We start from the raw sequence: 24,511 nt of genomic DNA, 5'->3' as shown, positions 1-24,511 counted from the left end.
ATCGAACCGGAGGCCTCTCGATCTGCATTCGATCTGCAGCTATATCCCCTTGTGAACTACATTATCTCAACAACAAAGGCATTTTCAATACACAACTATCACAGACAAATCTACAAAGAAAAAGCTGCCACTTTTAATTTAAAGAGTACCAAAAAAAATCAGTATAGAACCGTTTCTACAAATTAGTTTAACTTTATTACAATTATAATGAGCAAATAATGATACATGTGCTTACAACAATCATTGATAAATTTATCCGATTTGACTCAATCCATATAACTATCAACGTTTGATTTTAGGACAACGTTTAAATTCGCTAATATACAAAACTGCGTTTTCATTATGTTTATTTGGAATTATTCAAAGAGAAACACCTTTGCCACATCTTACAAAATCTAAGTTATTTTGTCACAGAACTTGATATATGTCAATAAAATATCTGTATTATAAGGTGGGATTTAGAAATGTTCACAGTTTGCTTCAGTAACGTCACAATCATTTTCGTTTAGCCCAGATAAAGTATTTGTGCTTAAATATACCTTTCCATAGGTAAACTTAGAAGAAGTTTCTTTTCCAAGAAAACTTAAAAGAAAAACACAGTAGTGACGTCATCATGTTTACAGTATCAGTATTGTCAACGAAAACCCAACATTAAGGCTCCTCATATACAGTAGTATTTAATTCTTTTCATCACATATGGATTCTAATTGTCTGTCTTTTAATGATTACGTGAATCAAGCTTTTGTACTAACGTCGACTGTTTCAAAATTCCTTAAATTTTGCCAAACATACCACAAGGTGGAAGATCTATAAGGCTTTGTAAGTATGTATCTAGTTTCGCTTAACCCGGGGATATATAGGGGCTTAAACCTGGCGTAGATGTAATATCACCGTAATGTAATTTATGAGGCTATATATGCTTTGTAAGTATGTATCTAGTTTCGTTTTACCCAGGGATATATAGGGCCTTAAACATGGCATAGATGTAATATCACCGTAATGTAATTTATGAGGCTATATATGCTTTGTAAGTATGTATCTAGTTTCGTTTTACCCAGGGATATATAGGGCCTTAAACATGGCATAGATGTAATATCACTGTAACGTAATTTATGAGGCTATATATGCTTTGTAAGTATGCATCTAGTTTTGATTAACTTGGGGATATATAGGGGCTTAAACATGGCGTAGATGTAATGTCAGCGTAATGTAAAATAGTAACAGTCGTAGTTAAAGCCTACTATTACCTATAATGCATATATGGGCCTGTATTCAGTTACAGTGTCGCGGACTGTATACGTACTTGATTTCAGATATTGGATATGAAACACGCACGGCGTCTTTTACACATCACTGAAAACTGCTGACAGCTTCTTCTTTCAGGTAACTAGCTTACGTTTAACTCACGCAAATTTTTTTTTCGGAGATTGTGATGTAAAATTTTTATTCATAAAACTAATGAATTAATGTTTCACCGGTTGACCGCCTGAATAGGGATTTGGATACTTACTGCTCATAGTATTTAAGGTAAACTTTCAGGTTGAAATCTAAGCGACCTTAGATTTAAACCAAAATTTTAAATCATTTTAAAATTGTTATTTCTTATGTAACAAGGTCAGAATATTTCTATACAACGTAAATTCTGGGGAAGTTACAGTAAAAAAAATTCAGCTCAAATAGCAAAACAGATATTTTTGTCGATAACAGAGTATGTAACCCAGTTGCGCTGTGATTGCAACTGTACGTATATCCAACGCGACGATCTAATTCAACACTCAGCCAACGTTAAACAACCAAATCTTACGTTGTTTGTCACCGCATTGGCGTCTACAGAAAGGATTCCAGTAAAAATGTGAATGTAAAAATGTAGAATTGTAATTAGATATGTTAATTAGGCACGTTAAAGGAAAAATTTGTGGTGAAAAAAAAAAAAAACAACGGCTATTTATAAAAGAGAAACATAACAAAAGAGCAAAGACATCCGGGATCGAACCGGAGACCTCTGGATCGAATGCTCTACCACTGAGCTATATCCCCATATTGCATGTAAACAGTCAAATTCAAAAAATGGAGATAAATTCAAACTCTTCGTCCACAGTACGAAAATCAATTTCGAAGAGATCTAGAAATCAATTTGATTTCCCCTTGATGTATAATTAAGCTAATATATAAAGACAAGAACAGTACAATAGTAATGTAAATCTGGACTAAGACACATTCATTTTCAAAATACGTGAATTCACTTCGGGGATTTAGCCACAACCTCAGTATTATCACAGTTTGGGACCAGGGCAGTATTTAAATTGCATAATACGTACGTTTGAGTTTTCACAAAAGTTGTTTTAAAGAAAAAGGAGAATGCATATAAGAAAGGACATTTCTGTAACATCTTTAACCAGAGTTCATTGTATTTTTTTCACAAAATGAAAGCAAGCACAGTTCAATTTAAGAATTCTGTGGTTCGCTTTTCAGACCACATTGACTCCCGTCAAATATCTAACTCTTGCCTTTACACTGAAGTTGAAATTACTACGTTTTAAAGGGGAATTTTGACATGCCTAATGTTTCCACGAACTTGCAATTTCCAGTGCTTATGGTTAACTCACTAAACGCTTACGACTGATGACAACGGATTTGCATATACTTTCAGATCTAAAATAAAAACGTAAATTCAAATGTAAAATTGTAATTAGAAATAAAAAAAATATGGCCAGATCACTGGATTATTTGTGACAAAAACATAGTTTTATATCACAAACGTTTGAAGAAAAATGTTGTTAAATACATACAATTAAAAAAAATTAAGGGAACATCCGGGATCGAACCGGAGACCTCTCGATCTGCAGTCGAATGCTCTACCACTGAGCTATATCCCCACAACACTGTTCTCCTCTTTCACCACTAAAAGCAGTACAAATCTAAAAATTGTCCCTGGAAAATCAATATGGAACATATCTTACAGCCAAAAACTGAAAGCTGTAGTTACGCTAGCAGATAAATGCAGAGCAATAGTTATGATACTCAGTTCATGAAAACAAATATTTCTAACATACATTGATATATTTGAAATACTTATTCAGTCCTCAACCACAATGGAAGTTCCCCATCAATAATCGCAGGAACAGTTTCCAAAACAAGGTTTAACAAAAACCCCAATGCGTTAAAAGTAAGAATGCACGATATAAAACACCAGTCAATTAAAAAAACAAATAATATACTGTTTTGTAGTGCAAACGTATATAACAGAATAAAAAGTAAAAACAGTAGGGGACATCCGGGATCGAACCGGAGACCTCTCGATCTGCAGTCGAATGCTCTACCACTGAGCTATATCCCCGCTTGGGGGTTTCGATGCTCCAATGTGGGTATTCAGATATGGGCGGATGTAAACATCAAACCATTTTATATTTAGTTGGCGTAGATTGTGCAACGCGTAATTAAGCCGCATTAGACGAAGTAAGCTGTGATGCAATTCATTGCAACACTTCAGTATGGGAAAACACTCTAATTCAACATTGATACATACAATTTGACAAAAGAATATTTATAACAAATTGCAAAATACTACACCAAATGTATATATGATTTGATAAAGTAACTCACATAACGTCTTGGAAAGCTTACCCTTTGTTTTGGCAGCAAAAAATAATCCGCGTACACTGAGAAATCAAATCACTTTAAGTAGTCAGGCGAGAGTTAATTCTATAACACACATTTCCTCTGACCTCGAGCGCTAAGATTATATAATTAAGATTGTACTATGTGTCGCTTTTCTAAAAATTCGTTAAATGCAATGAACCTTGAGAAACGCTTGAATAAAAATTGTAGTGTATCTAAGAAGTGGAGTTACAAAATTAGGGGACATCCGGGATCGAACCGGAGACCTCTCGATCTGCAGTCGAATGCTCTACCACTGAGCTATATCCACACAAAACTGCTCTCCTCTTTCACCACTAAAGGCAGTACAAATCTAAAAATTGTCCCTGGAAAATCAATATGGAACATATCTAACAGCCAAAAACTGAAAGCTGAGGTTACGCTAGCAGATAAATGCATGGCAATAGTTATGATAATCAGTTAATGAAAACAAACATTTCTAACATACATTGATATATTTGAAATACTTATTCAGTCCTCAACCACAATGGAAGTTCCCCATCAATAATCGCAAGAACAATTTCCAAAACAACGTTTAACAAAAACCCCAATGCAACAAAGTAAGAATGTACGATATAAAACACCAGTCAATTAAGTTCCCCATCAATAATCGCAATTAAATAAATAAATAAATAATATTTTTTTTTTTGGAAAAGATTGAATTTATTCCCAGTAAACGTTAACGAAAACATACATACACTATGACATATCAGTAACAGAGTAATATTGAGATTCACAGCGCAACCCAGTTAAAAACAAAACATATCACAGACAAGTTGGGGCTGCTGTGTGAGACTTGTAATCATCAAATCACTTTGTTAGCGGAGTAAATAAACTAGCTTGTCAGAAGATTTCGTTGTGACACTAATACTTTTGAAACATTGACCGATTTAACCGATAGAAATCAACATGAACTCTTGTCTTAATCATACCTTTAGCCACGGCAACGATCGTACTTGCATCTCTTTGCTTATTCTGAAACACCACTTCGTTTCTTGCACACCAAGTAGAAAATTGTAACACTGTAATTATATATAACACAACAGCCCTCACTTCCGAACTAAGAGGAAAATTATCTGATTTGTAAATTCGGCAAAACGCAACCATAAAGAACAAACACCCGGCTGAATTCCTGCAACACCCGAGAGACAACAAACTGTGTTTCCGAACCAGAACAAAATACACAGGAGTCGTCAGTGGCGATATTACGCCTCAGTAGTCTTTCTTTGACGGGCAAAATATTATGAACAAGCTTAAAACAGAAATTGATCAAGTTATGATCTAAAAACTTGTGGAAAACCGTTTTCCAAACAACACCCCATCTCAACTGCGGAGATGTTAGCATCACCCGTGGCGCCTGTAAGGCTTTCGTGACAAGCTGATCATAAATAACTTTACTAGGGTACATCACAGAAGGTAACGTTTGACCACTATAGAATTCCTTAAAAGCATTTATCGCAAACTGGTAGAAGGGTGTGCTAAGTTCTGAGCGTGGGACACTGTGCCTGGCAAATTCAGGACAAACACTCCTCAAAGATAAACCTAACCAGTAAATCGCAAAATATTTCCAGTCAGCCTCAGTACCATAAACCAATTTTAATACGTGCCGTACGTCTAAAGCTTTCGCTTTGCACTCAACATTATGAACATTTAAACCTCCACTCTTAAATTTATTGTGTACAACAACCCGCTTTAAACTCTCAGGCTTATTATTTCACAAAAATTTAAATACTATCTGCGTACATTGGGTGACACATTTAGCAGGTAACAAAGTACATTGTGCTGTGAACCATAAAACCGCTAGGGCGACAGTGTTAATTAGTACAGCCCTCCCTCTAAGAGTTAAATATCTTCCACACCAAGAAGTTACATTCTTCTTAACTTTATTTAAGACACGAGTACAGTTGAGTTCCTCTTTTCCAAAAAAAAAATTCCACAAATTTTGGAATTCTGAACAGTATTCAACCCTAAATCAGGCACTAACGAACTATCCCAATTCCCAATAGGTAGGACAGTGGTCTTGGACACATTCAGTTTTGCCCCAGATGCCCTGCCGTAATTTTCTGTCAAAGTAACCACTTCTTGCACGGAACTTTCATCTGAGAGAATTGCCGCAGTGTCATCCGCAAAGGCAGAAACCTTAGCCAGCTTAGTTTTTCCTGGCATGGCAACACCATTAATCACACTGGACTTCCTAAGCGCCGATATAAACGGCTCTAAAGACAAAACGCACAACAGTGGAGATACGGAACACCCCTGGCGGACTCCTCTATTTAAACTAAATTGTTGACTTATGTGTCCATTTACAATCACACTGCTGGAGATATTTGTGTACAGTAATTTAACCCATGCACAAAATTCGGGCCCAAAATTAAACATCTCTAAACATTTGAACAAAAAGGGCCCATGAATCCTGCCAAAAGCCTTCTCCTGATCTAAGTTTAAAAAGCATGCCTTCAAATCTTTCTGTTCCACGTAATCATAGACATTACGTAAAAGATGTAAATTGTCGAATATACTACGACCTGGTATTCCACAAGTTTGGTTCTGATTAACCACGTTGTCAATAACAGATTTTAAACGATTACACAAAGCTTTTGACACAATTTTGTAATCTACGTTCAGTAAACTAATAGGCCTCCAATTCCTTATGTCCGTTGCATTATTGGGGTCCTTACATAGCAAGGTGATAAAACCACTCCGCTGGGACGGACTTAAACTGCCGGAGCGAAAACAACAATTGACAACTTCAGTAAATACATTGCCAATCAGAGGCCAGAACGTTACATAAAACTCGGTCAGTAAGCCATCACAACCAGGCGAACGGTATTTACACATATTATTTACAGCAAACAAGAGCTCTTGTTCCGTCAATGCGCCTTCACATTTGAGCTTTACAATTATCATTTAACTTCGGTAATTCTGACACACAAAATCAGTATCCTGCTTGCTGTACAATTGTTTGTAATATGACCTGATACATTTAGCAATTTCATGCTGGGATTTATGGGACTGAGACTCATTCCCATGACACCTAATTTTCTTTATCATTTTCTTTTTCCCCCTCCCCACTTCCCTCCTAATAAAATACTTCGTAGGCTTTTCCCCCTTATCAAAGTGAACAGCCATAACCCTAATAACCGATCCTGTCTGTCTCTATTTAAACAATTAATAGTCTTCTTTACATTATCAATCTTATCACTATTTACAACAGGGTTTGTCTTTAATACATTCACTTCATCTTGTAGATCCAACAACTGGCTCTTTTTCCTTAATGAAACTTGGGAAAAATAATTACGTATTACATCTTTGCAATCCTTTTTGAAAGCCTCCCACCTGTCCACTAAGGTATCATCACAAATGTCACAATCAGAAAAAATACTTACAAAGACATCATTTATTTGTACAGCAAGTTCATCGTCATACAAAACAGAAGTGTTACATTTCCAATAAAACGGACCCCAAGTAATTACATCCGTAAAATTTACATCAACAATAGGACAAGAATGATCAGAAAAGGAGACATGTTTAACATCACAAAAGGTTACATAACTCTGAACAGCATTAGGAAGGTAGAATCTATCAAGTCGACTAGCGCACTGGCCTCTTGACCAGGTGTAGCACCGTTTGTCCGGATGAAACTTCCCAAAAATATCACACACCTCAAAATCATATTTAATACTATTAATCTCATCAATACCAACATTTCTCACATTATTTGCGGACCCATTTCTATCCAATATAATATTTTCAACGCAGTTAAAATCCCCACCAAGAATGACTAATTCACTCACACGCATTACACAGTCTAAGTTAGAAATGAATTCTTTCCTATCCTGTGGATTATTAGGAGCATATATACATATCAGATTAAGAGCCGTGTCATTAATTGTCACTTTAACACTTATGTTACGCCCGTTAGGACATCTAACGACATTACGTATTACACAGTCAACAGTGTATCTAATCACAATCCCTACCCCACAACTTTTATTTGAGCCGTAGGCCCACCTAGCATCCCCTGGAATTTTAAAATTCCTAGCGTCCTTATAATCTTGAAAATGTGTTTCTTGTAAGAACAAAATATCAATATTGTTATCAAAAACAAATTGTTGTACCTGCTCCTGCTTTGTAACAGCACGCAGGCCATTAACATTTAAACTGCCAAAACGTATGTTAGATACGAGAGACATTAAACAGATAAGAAAAATATGAAGGTACATACCCATTTTTCATGTGGGAGCATATCCATGAACATATCCTAGTAAAATCTATTCATTGTCTTTACGCGCTCTCGAACGAAAGGCGAAATATTTCCTGCGCCGATACTCTAATAACATTTTATCAGTACCTTGAGAGGGGGTGGTTGTCATGATTTCAGATATGTCCGAGTGCCCCTACATTACGCAATCCGACGGTAGAGTGCTCCATAATGCCGATGACGTCCCCTCCGGTTCATTGTCCAGTTTTGCTCTCTTTTGTTCAACGGGCTCTGGAGATCGCACGCAGTGGACTTCCGCCTCGACTTTTATCGCACCAGACAAATCTCTGGTCACACCATCACGGTCTTTGGTGACATTAGGTACAACGCGCGTACCTCTGTCACACTCCATGTCACCCACTGGATTATCCTCCGCTCTGGTAGCGTCAATCTCAGTTTCGTCATCTGCGCCCATTTCTTCGTTATCATCATCATCACCATCACCACTATCACCATCATCATCACTATCTACGTCAACATGATCACCATCTTCTCCTTCGTTGTCAATTATGTTGTTGTCCTTGTCCAGTTTAACAATTTCCATGGCAGGACGCGGAAACTCTAAGTCATCGCCGCTACCGCCCCCAACAACGTCAACGTCAATTATGACGTCCTGATCGGGGCCCTGCACGCTCGCCGTTCCATCGAGCCACACATACGACACGCTCGTGTACAATCCTTCACAGTGTGGGGATCATCATGGGGGGAGAACCCCGGACAGTTATCGCACCATGAGGCACAGCATTCCATGGCTTTATGCCCATTTGTCCACACTTTCTACATTCGTAGATTTGCCCAGGGTATGTAAACATTACTACCTCACCCCCCAGGTTAATTAAGTTCGGCACATACCGCGTTTTGTGGCACCTCAACCGATATACGCGAATACCAGTTCGCACGCCCGCAAATTCCTTGTCAGAAAACCGCGATTTCGTAACACTAAGGCACTCTCCGTATGGTTTCAAAGCGGACCCTATCAAATCATCCGACATTTCATCAGGAGCCCAGTGAGCAGTAAGGTTCATAAACACAGAACTGGCCGGGGTAATATTCCATACGATGCCACCAATAACAAACTTTTCCTGCTTTAACAGAGCACTATGTGCAGCCTGTGTGGCAACACGAACATAGAAAATCTTCTTCAGGTAATTCTTTTGAAAACACACTAAGTCAGATTTGATGTTAATCACACTTGACAAAGCCCCAATAAAGTCTCTTTGGACGGCAGATGAAAAGCTTACACTGCTACGTGAAGACATAGCTACGGACAATGGCCTGTCCGGCTTGTTCAGAACAGGGAAATAAACAGGCTTCGACATTATCATGAATTTTGACTGGGCCACGGCCCAAATCCCACAAATAAAGACACCCTCGAACTCAGCTAAGTCTTGTCAACAATATGGCACAATAATATTGTACAAAAATAATCACTACACCTAAGGATGCCACCGATTTGTTGCGCTGTAAAAAAGCACGTCTTCACTCCACCTCCCCTGGTGTTTTCCCCCATATAATATACTTTTTTTTTGTCCCTGGAAAATCAATATGGAACATATCTAACAGCCAAAAACTGAAAGCTGTAGTTACGCTAGCAGATAAATGCAGAGCAATAGTTATGATACTCAGTTAATGAAAACAAATATTTCTAACATACATTGATATACTTGAAATGCTTAATCAGTTCTCAACCACAATGGAAGTTCCCCATCAATAATCGCAAGAACAATTTCCAAAACAAGGTTTAACAAAAACCACAATGCAACGAAGTAAGAATGTACGATATAAAACACCAGTCAATTAAATAAATAAATAATATACTTTTTTTTATTGAAAACGTACATAACAGAATAAAAAAAAAGAAGATAGAAGGGGACATCCGGGATCGAACCGGAGACCTCTCGATCTGCAGTCGAATGCTCTACCACTGAGCTATATCCCCGCTTGGGCGATTCGATGCTCCAATGTGGATATCCGGATATGGGCAGATGTAAACATCAAACTAGTTTATATTCAGTTGGCGTAGATTGTGCAACGCGTAATTAAGCCGCATTAGACGAAGTAAGCTATGATGCAATTCATTGCAACACTTCAGTATGGGAAAATACTCTAATTCAATATTGATGCATACAATTTGACAAAAGAATATTTATAACAAATTGCAAAATACTACACCAAATGTATATATGATTCGATGAAGTATCCCACATAACGTCTTGGAAAGCTTACCCTTTGTTTTGGCAGTTAAAAATAATCCGCGTACACTGAGAAATCAATTCACTTTAAGTAGTCAGGCGAGAGTTAATTCTATAACACACATTTCCTCTGACCTCGAGCGCTAAGATTATATAATTAAGATTGTACTATGCGTTGCTTTTTTTTAAATTCGTTAAATGCAATGAACCTTAAGAAACGCTTGAATAAAAATTGCAGTGTATCTAAGAAGTGGAGTTACAAAATTAGGGGACATCCGGGATCGAACCGGAGACCTCTCGATCTGCAGTCGAATGCTCTACCACTGAGCTATATCCCCACAACACTGGTGTACTCTTTCACCACTAAAGGCAGTACAAATCTAAAAATTGTCCCTGGAAAATCAATATGGAACATATCTAACAGCCAAAAACTGAAAGCTGTAGTTACGCTAGCAGATAAATGCAGAGCAATAGTTATGATACTCAGTTAATGAAAACAAATATTTCTAACATACATTGATATATTTGAAATACTTATTCAGTCCTCAACCACAATGGAAGTTCCCCATCAATAATCGCAAGAACAGTTTCCAAAACAAGGTTTAACAAAAACCACAATGCAACAAAGTAAGAATATACGATATAAAAGACCAGTCAATTAAATAAATAAATAAATAAATAAATAATATACTTCTTTTTAGTGAAAACGTACATAACAGAATAAAAAGAGAAAATAGAAGGGGACATCCGGGATCGAACCGGAGACCTCTCGATCTGCAGTCGAATGCTCTACCACTGAGCTATATCCCCGCTTAGAAATTTCGATGCTCCAGTGTGGATATGCGGATATGGGCAGATGTAAACATCAAACTAATTTGTATTCAGTTGGCGTAGATTGTGCAACGCGTAATTAAGCCGCATTAGACGAAGTAAGCTATGATGCAATTCATTGCAACACTTCAGTATGGGAAAACACTCTAATTCAACATTGATGCATACAATTTGAAGAAAGAATATTTATAACAAATTGCAAAATACTACACCAAATGAATATATGATTCGATGAAGTATCCCACATAACGTCTTGGAAAGCTTACCCTTTGTTTTGGCAGTTAAAAATAATCCGCGCACACTGAGAAATCAAATCACTTTAAGTAGTCAGGCGAGAATTAATTCTAATAACACACATTTCCTCTGACCTCGAGCGCTAAGATTATATAATTAAGATTGTAATATGCGTTGCTTCTTTTTAAAATTCGTTAAATGCAATGAACCTTAAGAAAAGCTTGAATAAAAATTGTAGTGTATCTAAGAAGTGGAGTTACAAAATAAGGGGACATCCGGGATCGAACCGGAGACCTCTCGATCTGCAGTCGAATGCTCTACCACTGAGCTATATCCCCTGCCTGTGTCCTTGAATAAACATATACTATATAAACTATTATTTCCCACATTGTGAAACCTGCCTATCAGCACTCTTATGTATATACCTTAGTGCTATGTCAGTTACACATAGGTGACAGCTGGGAAGCCCCGCAGGCTTTAAACTATACAGCCATGTCACAGCTGTTAGCTGACTCGACACAAAAGTCAACACATTGAAGTACGTCCATGAGCGTTAAAATGAATTGATTTTGCAAAATCTTGCGAAGAGAAACTGTTTGCGGGCAAATATGTGAAATGAATGTGACGGTTGCGATGTGTATACGCACACGTCTCTCATGCAGTAGGCCTGGGCCGTGCCTGTCTATCAGCCAACCGTATCGTTGATTGAATTCGACAACATGTTTTTCCTCTAGGCTCCCTTACTCAAACAACCCTTTTTTAAAATATAGGTGTGTGATTTTTGGTTCAGTCATAAATACTAGACTTCAATTACTAACATGCTTGTATTTGAAATTTTTGTGGTGATTGACTGGATAGATGGTTGGTTAATAGATTGTATTGATCGAATGACTGACTGCTGAATTCGTGGCTTCTTCCACAGTTGACTTACCATTTATTAACCACAGTAACTACTTTTACCTTATTGATTACTTCTGCCTTATGTACAGCTGTTAAGTAGTGCAAGTTAAAATATTACGTAACGCACAAAGTATTTACACGCACAACAAAAGAGGAAATATAGATATAATGAAATATTGGCTGATGGCTTCGAGATATACTTTTCCTGGTTCACATCTCTGATCTCGCAAAGGGGTGCAACAGTACAACCAAATAGTACAGTGTGATTGTTGGCAAATGATCACACGGTACCTGTGAAATACGGTCCTTTGTTAATTTACCTCATTTCGAGTTTTATTCTCATGGTTCACGCAATTGGTTAAAAATTAGCAGCTTATACATCCCCTGGCCCCACGGCTTGAGCAGACTTAGGTCAAACGTGTGATGTCATCATTTGTATTAATCCACCAGTTAAGGTTTTTTTAGTGGAGCGTTTTATAATATATTATATCTATTTGTAATATATATGACGTAAACAGAGACCACAAAATTACAGAAAAGAAAACTGTTTTTTATTTTATTTTCCGTAAACAAAAATCACGCACTTTTCACAAACTAACCTATAACGCCTTATACATTTCTATGTTGAAACAGCCAGTGTATGGTCACAGAAATGTGTGATTGTCAGATGGGTTTTTTTTTTTTTGTTTTTTTTTTTTTTGTAATCACTATAATAGATTCACTGTCGATGTCGGTGTCACTAACACATGTGCATGTTTTACTAAACAAATGAAGACGTGATATTTGCTGATCGATATTTACCGACACTGTTTAATCCCTAATCTCAGACGATGTCTTAATTTACTGAGGCAAAGTGGATAAGCGTTCAGCACTGTTATAGGTCAAGAAGACCTAGTTCAGTGAGATCAAGAGTTCGAATCCAGATGTGGCTCGCTCCGCTGCACATTTACGTCGGTGCTTTGATTTGTCACATGCTTGGAGAAGCATACAAACCTAAGGCCACGAAAATCGTAAATCTCAGAGAGAGAAAAAAAATTTATCTTCTGATTAGTAAAGTGTGTAGCCTCAAGCGAATTAAAGGCAAAGAAAACATTTCCCCTGAAGTATATATCTGATAAAAGATCAACAAATTCTGTCCAGGAAGATAATTTCCTTCCAATGAGTAAAATGCAAATGAAACACTGGATTCTATTTTTGACATTATTAGGATTAGTGACGTCATACCAGCTTTTAGCTATAGTAATAATACTCAGGCTGCTTTATTTATTTATTTATTTATTTATTTATTTCATTGGTGTTTTACGCAGTACTCAAGTATCTTTCACTTATACGACGGCGGCCAGCATCATGGTGGGAGTAAACCGGGCAGAGCCCGGGGGAAACCCACAACCATCAGCAGGTTGCTGGCACACTGCTTGACTCCTCCATTCAAAATATATACATATACATGTATATAGAGCTTTAAATGCATTCGCCGAATTAAATTTAAACCATGTATTTCAAGCAAAAACACATGTATTTTGATGTCACTGGTACCCACTGGGTCCAACCAGACGACAGAAAAATATTTCCTGGACAGTACTTAGGGGTGTTTCCTCTGTTGTATGCTGTTCTTAACACTTTATTGGAAACGACAATTATATCTTAATCTATGATTATGCATATTTATTTGGTTTGTGTTTTAACACCTTAGCATTTGATGTATTTGTAATACATGTCATACCAAAAAAAAAAACTTCCGGGTCGAGTCATACCAAAGACTTTAACGATTGTACTGGCTTGGCGATCAGCACTGAGAGCAAGGAAACATGACTGGTTGCCCGGTGTCAGTATAATGTGACTAGGCCGGATGTCATGTCTGGTGTCTTCGGCATGGTACTTCAGTGGCGGCAGCACTTTGGCGGAATGGACTCGCCCTCCTACAAGAAGACACAGTACCTACACCTAATGACTCCTAGTCGCCAAATGAATGAAAGTTGTTAAGTTCGACGTTAAACCCCAAGCTTACATGCATGCATACATACATCCATCCATCCATCCATACATACATACATACATACATACATACATACATACATACATACATACATACATACATACATACATACATACATACACACATACATACACACATACATACACACATACATACATAAAAAATAAGCTTCCAAGTTGCTTCTGGTGGATACGATCTTTATACAATCAAGTCTTGACAAACGTATCCATCTATGCAACTGTACAATGTTCAACAGATAGTTCAAATGGGAGATACATGAATTTATGAGAAAAACACTATTGAAAAGATCTCGCAAAGACATGCCTTCATGTGTTTTCTTATATGCATAGCAAACCACAGCAGTTTCTCATAGTTGAAGACTGCTTCTTCACTTTGTGTGGAACAGTCATAATTTCTTACTTCATATATCTTCTTAATTTTTTTTTGCATTGTGGTTTGTGCTGAACGTTGTTTCTTTTTAAACTGTTACTGTCGTTATTGACCCCTTAACAGTCACTCTTATCAAATTCTAGATTTGTAATGCTATAGCTGTTGACAGCGGGAGCATGAAATATGTGGGGATATAGCTCAGTGGTAGAGCATTCGACTGCAGATCGAGAGGTATCCGGTTCGATCCCGGATGTCCCCTCATTGTTTTTGCCCACTGGTCTATGTATTTAAGAACAGTATCATTTCCAACGTTTATGTTGTAAAACTATGATGTTTTTGTCGCAGATAATCCAGTGACCTGGCCGTATTTTTTTATTCAACTTAAATTTCAACTTCAGTGTAATGGCAAGAATTAGATATCTGACAGGTGTCAGTCTGGTCTAAAAGGCGAACCTTAGCATTCTTAAATTGAAGTGTGAAGTTCTTTAATTTTGTGAAAAAAATACAGATGTTACAGAAATGTCCTTTCTTATATGCATTCTCCTCCTTTCTTTAAAACAACTTTTGTGAAACTCATATTATGCAAATGAAGTACTGCCCTGATTTCAAACTGTGATAATACTAAGGCTGTGGCTAAATACCCGAAGTGAATCCACCTATTTTGAAAATGAATGTGATTATTCATTTGATAAACATATTGCCTTTTTTCTGTTATAACACTTTTTACCACAAATAATCCAGAAATGGATTTAATGACAGATTTAACTCTAAGCCAAGTTTTCAATTTAGTACTTAGGCCAAAAATAATTGCGTCACTGATATTAAATATCAGCTAAATCTACTATTGTTATACTCTGAATTTTGATAGCAGCATTGGCTGCTGAATTTGCCTAAAATCTTAAATATAACAAAATGGCCTAAAACAAGTATTAGCCAATACACTTTCGAACAAATGGGCCCTGCATTTTACACCGAGCATAGAATCAATGAGCGTGTCATTACCATGTGTGCATGTTTTAGCAAAGAATGACGTCGATAATATATAGTCACTGTAATACATTTGCAAAGCATACATGAACCTATGCGTCGAAGCAGTCTTACACAAACGACACAAATCAAAAAAACTAAGACAGTATATAAAGCATGGAAATATGACGGAATCAAACAAAGAGAATCAGTTTGATGGGCTTATAGTGTCAGTATACCGTCGCTGGTTCGGTGTCTTTGGCATGGCGTTCTAGGGAAGTAGCACCATAAATATGTCGGTATTGGAGAGACATTCGGGGATGACAAGACAGAAATAATGCTGAAAGATAAATATGATATATAATCATATTATTTAAATTGTTGTAGACGATTTTGGATTTTGGACTTAATTTATCTGTCCTTTTTCTGTCTTGGTTTGAACAACTACAATCTTCGGCCACGCGTGCATACTCCTCATAGCGCAGGTTTCAACGACGGTTATTTCCGGACACACTTCCAATCTTCTCACAGTGGAGGCGCTGTCCACATTATTCGTGGATGCCAGTACAGTTTCATATTTATTGACATCTGGTTGAAATGCTGCTCTTGTTATACTAAGAGTAAATTCATGCCAACATCTGCATAAGAACAGTGGTCAAAGTTACCGCTTCGCCTCTTCCACTAATACGTGTAGGTTTTGAAGTTTCTCAGCTCGAATACTGGCCCAGTGTAGAAAACATAAAGCGGCGCTAGACATTTGTCAGGCTCTGTTTCTTGGCACTTCACGTTTTAAGCGAATTTCACTAACCGTCCTAAACACATAGTTTCATATTTGAAGACATCTATCAATCAATATTTGTCGCTTCATCGACGACGTTTTTTCTAATTTGCCTATCTATATGTATAATACAGTGCTTTACAATTAAATATATAAACACACACAATTTATAAGTGAATAAATGCCGAGAATCTCTGGCACTCTGCTTCACAACTGTGTCTTACGCCGCTTAACCTGGGGCTAGAGGCTGTATATTCATCGTGTTGAATTTGATCACCACGTAGAGAATATGAGCAGTTGCAATGAAAGCGCAACTGAGGTACATACTTTGATTATTGACAACTTATAAAGTAGCATAGTACACTATGTGAATACCGAATCCACTCACTAGCCTGGAACATTCCTTGTGCCTTCATGACATCATTGAAAATGGTTGACCGCTTCTCCTTGTATAAATCTGTCTTAATTGCTTACTTAATACACATTCATAATTCTTTGGTAGATTGTGTTGACCGTTGTTGTGGGAATTATTGAAGTGGAAGGTACATTTTGGTTGACAGCTGGTAGGCAAGTGTTTTCGTTTTTTTTGTTAAAATCTGGTTTGGCCATTGAATTTGAACTTATTTTTAAAAAAACCGCCCTTCCCCATTTTGTTTTGATTTTATGCAATGTTTTCGTTCTCCTGTTGAAAGCCGTAGCTATATTTTCTGGTTCTATCATGTTTTTGACATAATAAGTCTGCAATACTGTCCAGATAGCAATGAACTGAAATCCATTCATTCATTCAAATGCGTATAATAGTTCTATTTATCTTGTCCATTCTCGAGTTATATTCAGCTTGACTTCCGTTCAGAGGATTTCAAGTGGTTATACTGGAAAACTAGCCTTGGGCCGTGGCTTATGTATATACACTGCAACAGTTTAATCCTACAAAATAACCTACATTGCGTAAGGCCCACAAATGACCATTTCATGTCTTAACAGTCGTGAACATTTTACGTTCAATACAAGCTGCGATGATGTAATTTCACTAGAACTTCCATCAGCCTTTTGCTCCCGTTGCAGTCAGATTATCCAATACATGTAGCAATGTTTGTCGAAAGAGAAAATTCTAGAATCGTTAACTACTAACATATATAGAAGACACATTTATCTGAAAGGAAAAATGCAATCTTAACAACATTTACATTTGCAAAATAAGCCCAAAGTTTTCTGTTTAGATCCACATGTACTATCCCTGACTGGACAAAGTATATATGTGAGAAACTTTCATGTTCATCTCTGTGATGGGGCTTGTTTCTTAAATGAATCTAGGTTAGCTGCTTCATAGGTTATAAATGACTCATTGAATGATTGATATATTTGATTGGTGTTTAGCGCGGTCCTGTTGTATAACTGACAATTGCTTGATTGTGGTTTTAAACAATAATCTTATAAATAAATAAATAAATAAATAAACACATGTTGTGCCTGTCACGTTTATCGGCGGGGGAAACTGGAGTTCCCGGACTAAACCAACGCCCCCGCCATGTAACTGACAAACCTCCGCACTTAAAGCTCCAGCCAATTCCGGAATAGTTGAATTTGTGCCTGAAAAATCAGCTGAGTATAAACCAGCAAGCTCCTGACACCCCACCCACCTATGGCATTTAATATGATTTTTTAAAATTTATTTATTTCATTGATGTTTTACGCCGTACTCAAGAATATTTCACTTATACGACGGCGGTCAGCATCATGGTGGGAGGAAATCGGGCAGAGCCTGCGGAAACCCACGGCCATCCGCAGGTTGCTGGCAGACCTTCCCACGTAGGGTCGGAGAGGAAGCATTAACAAGAATTTGATCATGTAATGGCAAGCTCTCAACGGCAGCAACTAAATGTTTTTGATAATCTATCCCAAAGGCCTACAAAATTACGTAAAATTTTACATGACTTTTCATATTTCGCATAAATAAGTCTAATCACATATAGGGATGGGTTTTAGAATGTTATTTCAATGCCAGCTTATCGGTACACTGTCTTTAGTATACCCTATATCTATAATATATTTTCACGACTTTTCACAGCATTTTATAATCAGTAATATGCACACATAGTCCGAAATCTCTTTCCCTCTGCTTCATGTCTCATCTTTGTGTCACATTTTGGTGTACCCGGAGCTGTAGGGGCTGCCTATGCATCGTGCCTATCCAAATCTCAGCATTGCATACATGGATAGATGCAATTAAAGTGCAAAAGAGATACATAATTTGATTAACTAATTAACTGATTTTCTTCAGAGAAGAATGTATATGCTGGCTGTTTTATTTTTTGTTGTTGTTTTAAATTGACCATTTCTTGTCAGAATAAACAAATTGCATGCTTACATGATATCTAATATAATTACAGTTCATTTTAATGGGTTTTTAAAAAAACAATTCAGTAATTACAGTACAAGGACTGTGGCTGGATTGATTATACCCTTTTTACTTTAACAAACATAAACAAAATACCAGGGGACATCCGGGATCGAACCGGAGACCTCTCGATCTGCAGTCGAATGCTCTACCACTGAGCTATATCCCCATTTAGGACGTCAACATCGTATTTATGAAGTATATAATACGTGACACTATCCAAGCCGATATATCCATGGTATACAGCGACACGCTGTCAACCGCTCTATATAACTGTACCACTGATGTATATCTCCTTACACACTAAACTTGGCTCAGTCAGCCCAGCTGACTAAAGCGTTGACCCTTTACCATGCGCCGATAGGATATTATCACGCTAGTCAACGTTTACGTCCTTAGATTATGGGGTGACAGGTTCGAATCCAAGCCTCGCCCATTCTGCTGCAGCTTTTTAGCCAAAATGGTTGTCAATTATTTGGCGAAAGGCAATGTTTTAATCCTATTTGTTCCACCCACAAACTTTTGCACCGTCGTTTAAAAATGCTATTTTGTACAAATATATATAAATAAATAATCAGCTTTTAAGTTATGTTTCATTGAATACAAGCTTTGAAAAACTTAGATTTGTGTTAAAGTAGAAAGTTTTCCTTCAACCTTGAAAACGTCCAGCGTGCAAACGTGTTTATACCAGCACCATGTTGGATCTATAACTAGGCTGGATTAAATCCGACACAATGTACATTCCCACATCGCCATAGATCCTGGCTTAACGTGTTGTCCATGTCTATACAATCCAGAGTGCCGCTCTCATTTCCAAATGAAACTTAACAATAAATACAACTGATAGAAAATCCAAACTTTTTCTTAAACACCCTTGACATTTATACTGAGGTCGCTGCATGTAAGTGTCAAAGTCCGCGTCATTCCCGGCCGTACGTGGGAAGGTTTGTCAGCACCCTGCGGATAATCGTGGGTTTCCCTCGGGCTCTGACAGGTTTCCTCCCACCTAAATTCTGGTCGCCGTCGTATAAGTAAAATATTCTCGAGTATGGCGTAAAACATCAATCAAATACATAAATAAATGTAGGCGTCGTCTGTCTCGGAATCTTAAAATTAAATCTATTCAAAAGACAACCGTTCTTTTTACGGTCAAAAGTTAAATAAATAGCACGATAAAGAAAGAAATGGCACTATCTTAACTTCAAATTCCTTCAAACTGGGAAAGAGAAGAGATTAAAATATTACAAATATAGGCAAGTCTGTGGCCACTCGACAATGCTATTGGTATGTGGTGGGCATTTGGAACTGCCGCCTGGTGTAAGGGAAATTCAACAAATTTATGTATAATTATGTGCTAAATAAGGATGTGGTGCATGTGTCCTCACATCAGGGATAACTGATATTCTAGCATGGTAAACGGTTTGAATACAGATTTCACTCAGTCGCCTAGAACACACCTTGCGTCTTTCAAACATGACTGACTGCTTCTCTTTACATGTTTCCATCCTATTTTCGTACTTTTCATACTTTCTTATCGCTTTGATGGTTTGTGTTATATGTCGATTTGCGAATTGGCCTTGCGATTATTGACCTGGATGACCTTTGGCTGACGGCTGGTATACGAATGTTTGTTTCGACCTATGAATTCAACCACGGACGAGCTTAATGTGTACGCTGTTAAGGCAAATGATTTGGGACGAGCACAAAGAAACAGACATTCGTGAACCAGTTGTTAACCAGAATGAACGTTCCAAGCACTAATGATGTAGATCTGGGCCTCAAAACAAATATTCGCATACAAGTCGTCAACCAAAGTGAACATCCGGAACAATAATGATGTAAATCTAGGCGCCAAAATAGACATTCGTATACTAGTCGTTGATCACAATGGACGGTCTGGCTCAATAATGCTGTAAGACCATCTAAACTGACACGATCCACTGAATCCAAACTCCCGAAACAGTGGACACCGGAGAAAAATCTGTCCTTGACATCCCCGAGATTGAGCCAATACCCAATTTTTCCGACAATTTCAAGGCAAGTATTTCTCCCGTACGGCCATTACCTGTCTTTAAACATCAAGAGATTACAACGTCTGAAAAAAAAATAAACTTGTGGAACTTTTGATTTGAAACTAAAAAGATTACACCATTAAAAGCGCGATTATCAACTTGTGTGGGAATACCAACGTTAATATTTGTTTTTATAATGAACAGAAAGAATTATAAGCAACTATTGTTAAAAAGAAGTGATCTCAATTTTCGGGAGAGGAGCATAGTCCACACTGTATCAACGGAGACGTGATTCGAAAATGGCGGCCTGCGAAGTTCGGATGTTGACAATGTGGAGGTGTGGCTTATGTTTCTGTTAATAGCAATGTTGTGGTCTTTATTATTCCAACATGATGAGATAATAAAGCCTCTAATTTTATGGACAGCGCCGGCAGCAGAATAGAGTTCGAGGTTAGTGAAGTTAACCATTCGGATTCCGTTTAGTGTGGATGCTAAGTTGGGAATATGACCAACCTATCTCGGTGCTGTGATACCGCTTATGTCGTACGTGAATCCGTCCAAATTTTTCACTTCATATACTTTCTTAGTTCTTTGATAGTTCGTGTCACACACTGGTTTTGAAATCGGTCTTGCGATTATTGACCTGGAACGGTCAGTATGGACGACGATTGGTGTACGAAATATTATTTTACTGTACGTAAATGTCCCTCGTGGAACACAACAGAGTAATCTCCCATTTGTACATGCACTCACTAAAAGCCAGGTTGTCAGCAGGCAGACTTCTCTCTCTTCACCCGGCTTCCTTTTCAACGAAATCCCATGCATTTACCTGATGAAACTAATCGTGTACAATTTATCATAAGAACATCACTTAACGAGATAGGCATCACGTAATAAGCGAGGGTTTCTGTCGAAGCTATCAACTCAGAACCTAATGAGGGCTAGGCTACAGGAGTACAGCACGTCTGAACAGCGCTTTTTTCCAGGGCTGTAGCTGGAGAGAATCAGTGAGGAAAGTGCGGCATGAAAGCCCGCAGTCTCGTGAAGGGCGCTCGCTGACGTACTTAGCCACACAATTAAAGTAATTGACTGTATAACACAGGAGGGTTACACGAATTCACTTCATCATCTAAAAATCCCAGAATAATAAAACTAATTTATTGATGTCCACTTTATACATAGAAGTCGATGTAGGGGGTGTGTGCGTGCGTGTGTGTGTGTTTTTTTGGGGGGATTTTTTTTATAATAGCCCACTGGCTCGTTGTGAGAGGTTATTATTTTCTTGTACGAGTTACGTTTTGTTGTTCTCGATATGGCTCGTATCGTTAGATATCCGCAATATTCGAAGGGCCGATTGAAAAGAGTTTGATTTTTCTTTGAATTCCACACTTGCTTAATTTTCTCTCTACCGGCATTAGTACCTTTGATATTTAAAGGTCGGTAATTATTGGTAGAAGAAGTTGTAGTTATAATTAGATCTTAGCTAAGCTGATTCATCGACTATCCAAAGAGCAGACGGAGCGTGGGCATTAAAGGTCTATTTCATCCGATACAAAGCTGCTCTTATATAATGTTATATAAGCGGATCTCACCATTTAAATATAAATTGGTGCTGTTTAAGTATTTACATGAACAGTTAGAATAAAACCCCCAACTTGATAAAAGTCCGGTCTTAAGGCTGCTCTGTAAATGGGTCTTGCGATTATTGAAACGCCTCTCTGTGGTCTACGAGCCTAAGCGTCCAGTCGGATATTAGTATATCATTCGCACACCACAAAGAGGCAGTTCCATGTCGGTAATACCCATTTCCAAAACAATCTAAAGGATAAAGTCAGGCAAGAGGCTACGAATACTGGACACGACGCTTAGACCTACCGGTTACGTGTGACCATTTGCAAACCATGTATCACACTGTCGGGTTTTATACATTGTGTATGTGTGTTTTCTGTGACATTTAACCCTACCACAATACTTCCATCCGTATATTTTGCAAATGGATGGATTTTTCTATATCAAAGTGAATAAAAGTGAAATATATATATATATATATATATATATATATATATATATATATATATATATATATATATATATATATATATATATGTATATATATATATATATATATATATATATTTCACGATATAGTTTAAATATTGCCGAGGTGGCGTGAAAGGGATATGGAATCGATTATGATTGGCTAGGGTGAGAGATAGGCAAGTCTAGGCTATGCGTTACCTAAGCTGAATTTTAGATATGGTACATTTTATTCAAGCGTGACCAAGGCTGCAAGATTTAGCCCAGTAAACCCTTAATCCTTCTGTCAGCCAATCAGCGTCGATTTTGTATCCCTTTAAACCATAATCATTCATTCATTCCGTCATTTTCCACTATGCATGTTTTAGTCATACAGGAGGTTTGCCAGATAACTAGCTAAGGGCGGTCTTTTACTCGAGGCACTCCGTTTCCTGCACTGATATAAAACTGACCGTCATAGTATAGAAAAAAGTCTTGAGTACGACAGTAAAGGGATATAGGACCGTTTCTAATTGGCTGGTTTGAAAGATAGGCAAGTCCAGTCTTTGCTTATCTCAAGCTGTGTTTTAGGTAGGGCATATTTATTCAAACGTGGCTGAAACTACAGGGTTTAACCCAATCTCCGCTGTCAACCAGTTAACTTCTATCCTGTATCCCTTTAAACACAAGTTTAAAAGGATACAGTAAATTAATGAGTAAATAAGTAAACAAACAAAAAAAAAGAAATATTCCATCGTGATATTCATAAAGTTATGTCATGATAACTATAAGATCATGTAGGCTGTGTCTCGACATTCACTGCGATTAACGGCTGAGAATGTTTCACCTCGTCGCAGTTTGGCATGAGCTACGAGTTAGTCTTGGTTTAACTGTACCTCATGTGGTGGTCAAGGCAATTCCATCAGGTCAGTTTCGGACACAGGGGGATAGCCCGTTTGATTACCCCGGCTGGTGCAGTCTGCCACTCATAACATCCAATGGCTAACTCCACGCCAAACAGCCTCTCTGGTGCAAATAAACGCCATCTTGAAAAAAAGTGGCGCAAACCTTGTATGTTACACGAGCGCATTGGTTTTTCATACTATATGTGTAGTAAACTATTCAAATTCAACCCTAAAATATGTAGCCCTAATTTTGGCGTGGTACAAAGCCATACCACGGCATGCTTGTTGCATTTTGTCTACAACATATAAAAGAAATCAACCTAGCTTGACCGCCAGTTTTTAGGCTGTTTCTGGTGGAAGTGAAGTCATAGCATTTTGTCACCTTGGTAACCTTCAGGGGGTTGGGTAGTAACATTGGGCAAATGTTTTCTATCCAAAACAGACAAAATTAGCATATATTTTTCTAGGTGCAATTAACAAGGAAGAAATTTATAGTGTATCAACAGCCAAATGTCTGTGTGGCAGTATTATCCAATCAGTGCCTCTTCACTCTTCAATTTGGAGGCAAGTCTTTCACCGAATTGCGGGAATTGCGCATTTGTAACCTATATCTCTACCATACCCAAAACGGTCGCTAAATTTGCTATAAGATGGCCACCTTTTGTTTCAGAGTTTTTCCCTTGGTGGTCCTTTCTTGTGGGACTCGAATGGTGGCCTGCGTTGGCCAAGCCATTCATTTACCGCTGACCCAATCAAAGTACTTGTAATTGTTTCGGACAATCGTCTTCAATTATGCGAAGTCGGGTCGAAGATGGGAATACGCCACCACTGGGGGCAGAGTAAGAGAAAATTCAGCTAGGGATTAATATCCTTCAGTGCTGATAATGGCGCCGGAAGGAGGTGTAGATGGCACAGACACTCGCCTGATAATCGAGAGAAATTTCGGAAGAGTTTAATGTCCATTTGTGATAGGAA

At 37.7% G+C, this 24,511-nt stretch overlaps 9 non-coding genes across 9 annotated transcripts; 1 reads left to right on the top strand and 8 right to left on the bottom strand.

Moving 5' to 3' along the window:
• Positions 1-2,804: 2,804 nt before the first annotated feature.
• Positions 2,805-2,876, bottom strand: Trnac-gca (transfer RNA cysteine (anticodon GCA)). The gene has a single exon. It is a non-coding gene; the product is annotated as a tRNA-Cys (tRNA).
• Positions 2,877-3,265: 389 nt separating this feature from the next.
• Positions 3,266-3,337, bottom strand: Trnac-gca (transfer RNA cysteine (anticodon GCA)). The gene has a single exon. It is a non-coding gene; the product is annotated as a tRNA-Cys (tRNA).
• A 519-nt stretch (positions 3,338-3,856) lies between these two features.
• Trnac-gca (transfer RNA cysteine (anticodon GCA)) lies at positions 3,857-3,928 on the bottom strand. Its single transcript has one exon. It is a non-coding gene; the product is annotated as a tRNA-Cys (tRNA).
• A 5,857-nt stretch (positions 3,929-9,785) lies between these two features.
• Positions 9,786-9,857, bottom strand: Trnac-gca (transfer RNA cysteine (anticodon GCA)). The gene has a single exon. It is a non-coding gene; the product is annotated as a tRNA-Cys (tRNA).
• A 519-nt stretch (positions 9,858-10,376) lies between these two features.
• On the bottom strand, positions 10,377-10,448 carry Trnac-gca (transfer RNA cysteine (anticodon GCA)). The gene has a single exon. It is a non-coding gene; the product is annotated as a tRNA-Cys (tRNA).
• A 400-nt stretch (positions 10,449-10,848) lies between these two features.
• Positions 10,849-10,920, bottom strand: Trnac-gca (transfer RNA cysteine (anticodon GCA)). The gene has a single exon. It is a non-coding gene; the product is annotated as a tRNA-Cys (tRNA).
• A 521-nt stretch (positions 10,921-11,441) lies between these two features.
• On the bottom strand, positions 11,442-11,513 carry Trnac-gca (transfer RNA cysteine (anticodon GCA)). The gene has a single exon. It is a non-coding gene; the product is annotated as a tRNA-Cys (tRNA).
• Positions 11,514-14,648: 3,135 nt separating this feature from the next.
• Trnac-gca (transfer RNA cysteine (anticodon GCA)) lies at positions 14,649-14,720 on the top strand. The gene has a single exon. It is a non-coding gene; the product is annotated as a tRNA-Cys (tRNA).
• Positions 14,721-18,700: 3,980 nt separating this feature from the next.
• Trnac-gca (transfer RNA cysteine (anticodon GCA)) lies at positions 18,701-18,772 on the bottom strand. Its single transcript has one exon. It is a non-coding gene; the product is annotated as a tRNA-Cys (tRNA).
• Between the last annotated feature and the right edge of the window lie 5,739 nt (positions 18,773-24,511).

The sequence above is a fragment of the Liolophura sinensis genome, chromosome 13, assembly GCF_032854445.1.
Source record: "Liolophura sinensis isolate JHLJ2023 chromosome 13, CUHK_Ljap_v2, whole genome shotgun sequence".
Taxonomy (NCBI): Eukaryota; Metazoa; Mollusca; class Polyplacophora; order Chitonida; family Chitonidae; genus Liolophura; species Liolophura sinensis.
Note: the sequence above shows the minus strand (reverse complement) of the source record. Positions and strands in the feature narration are given on the sequence as shown.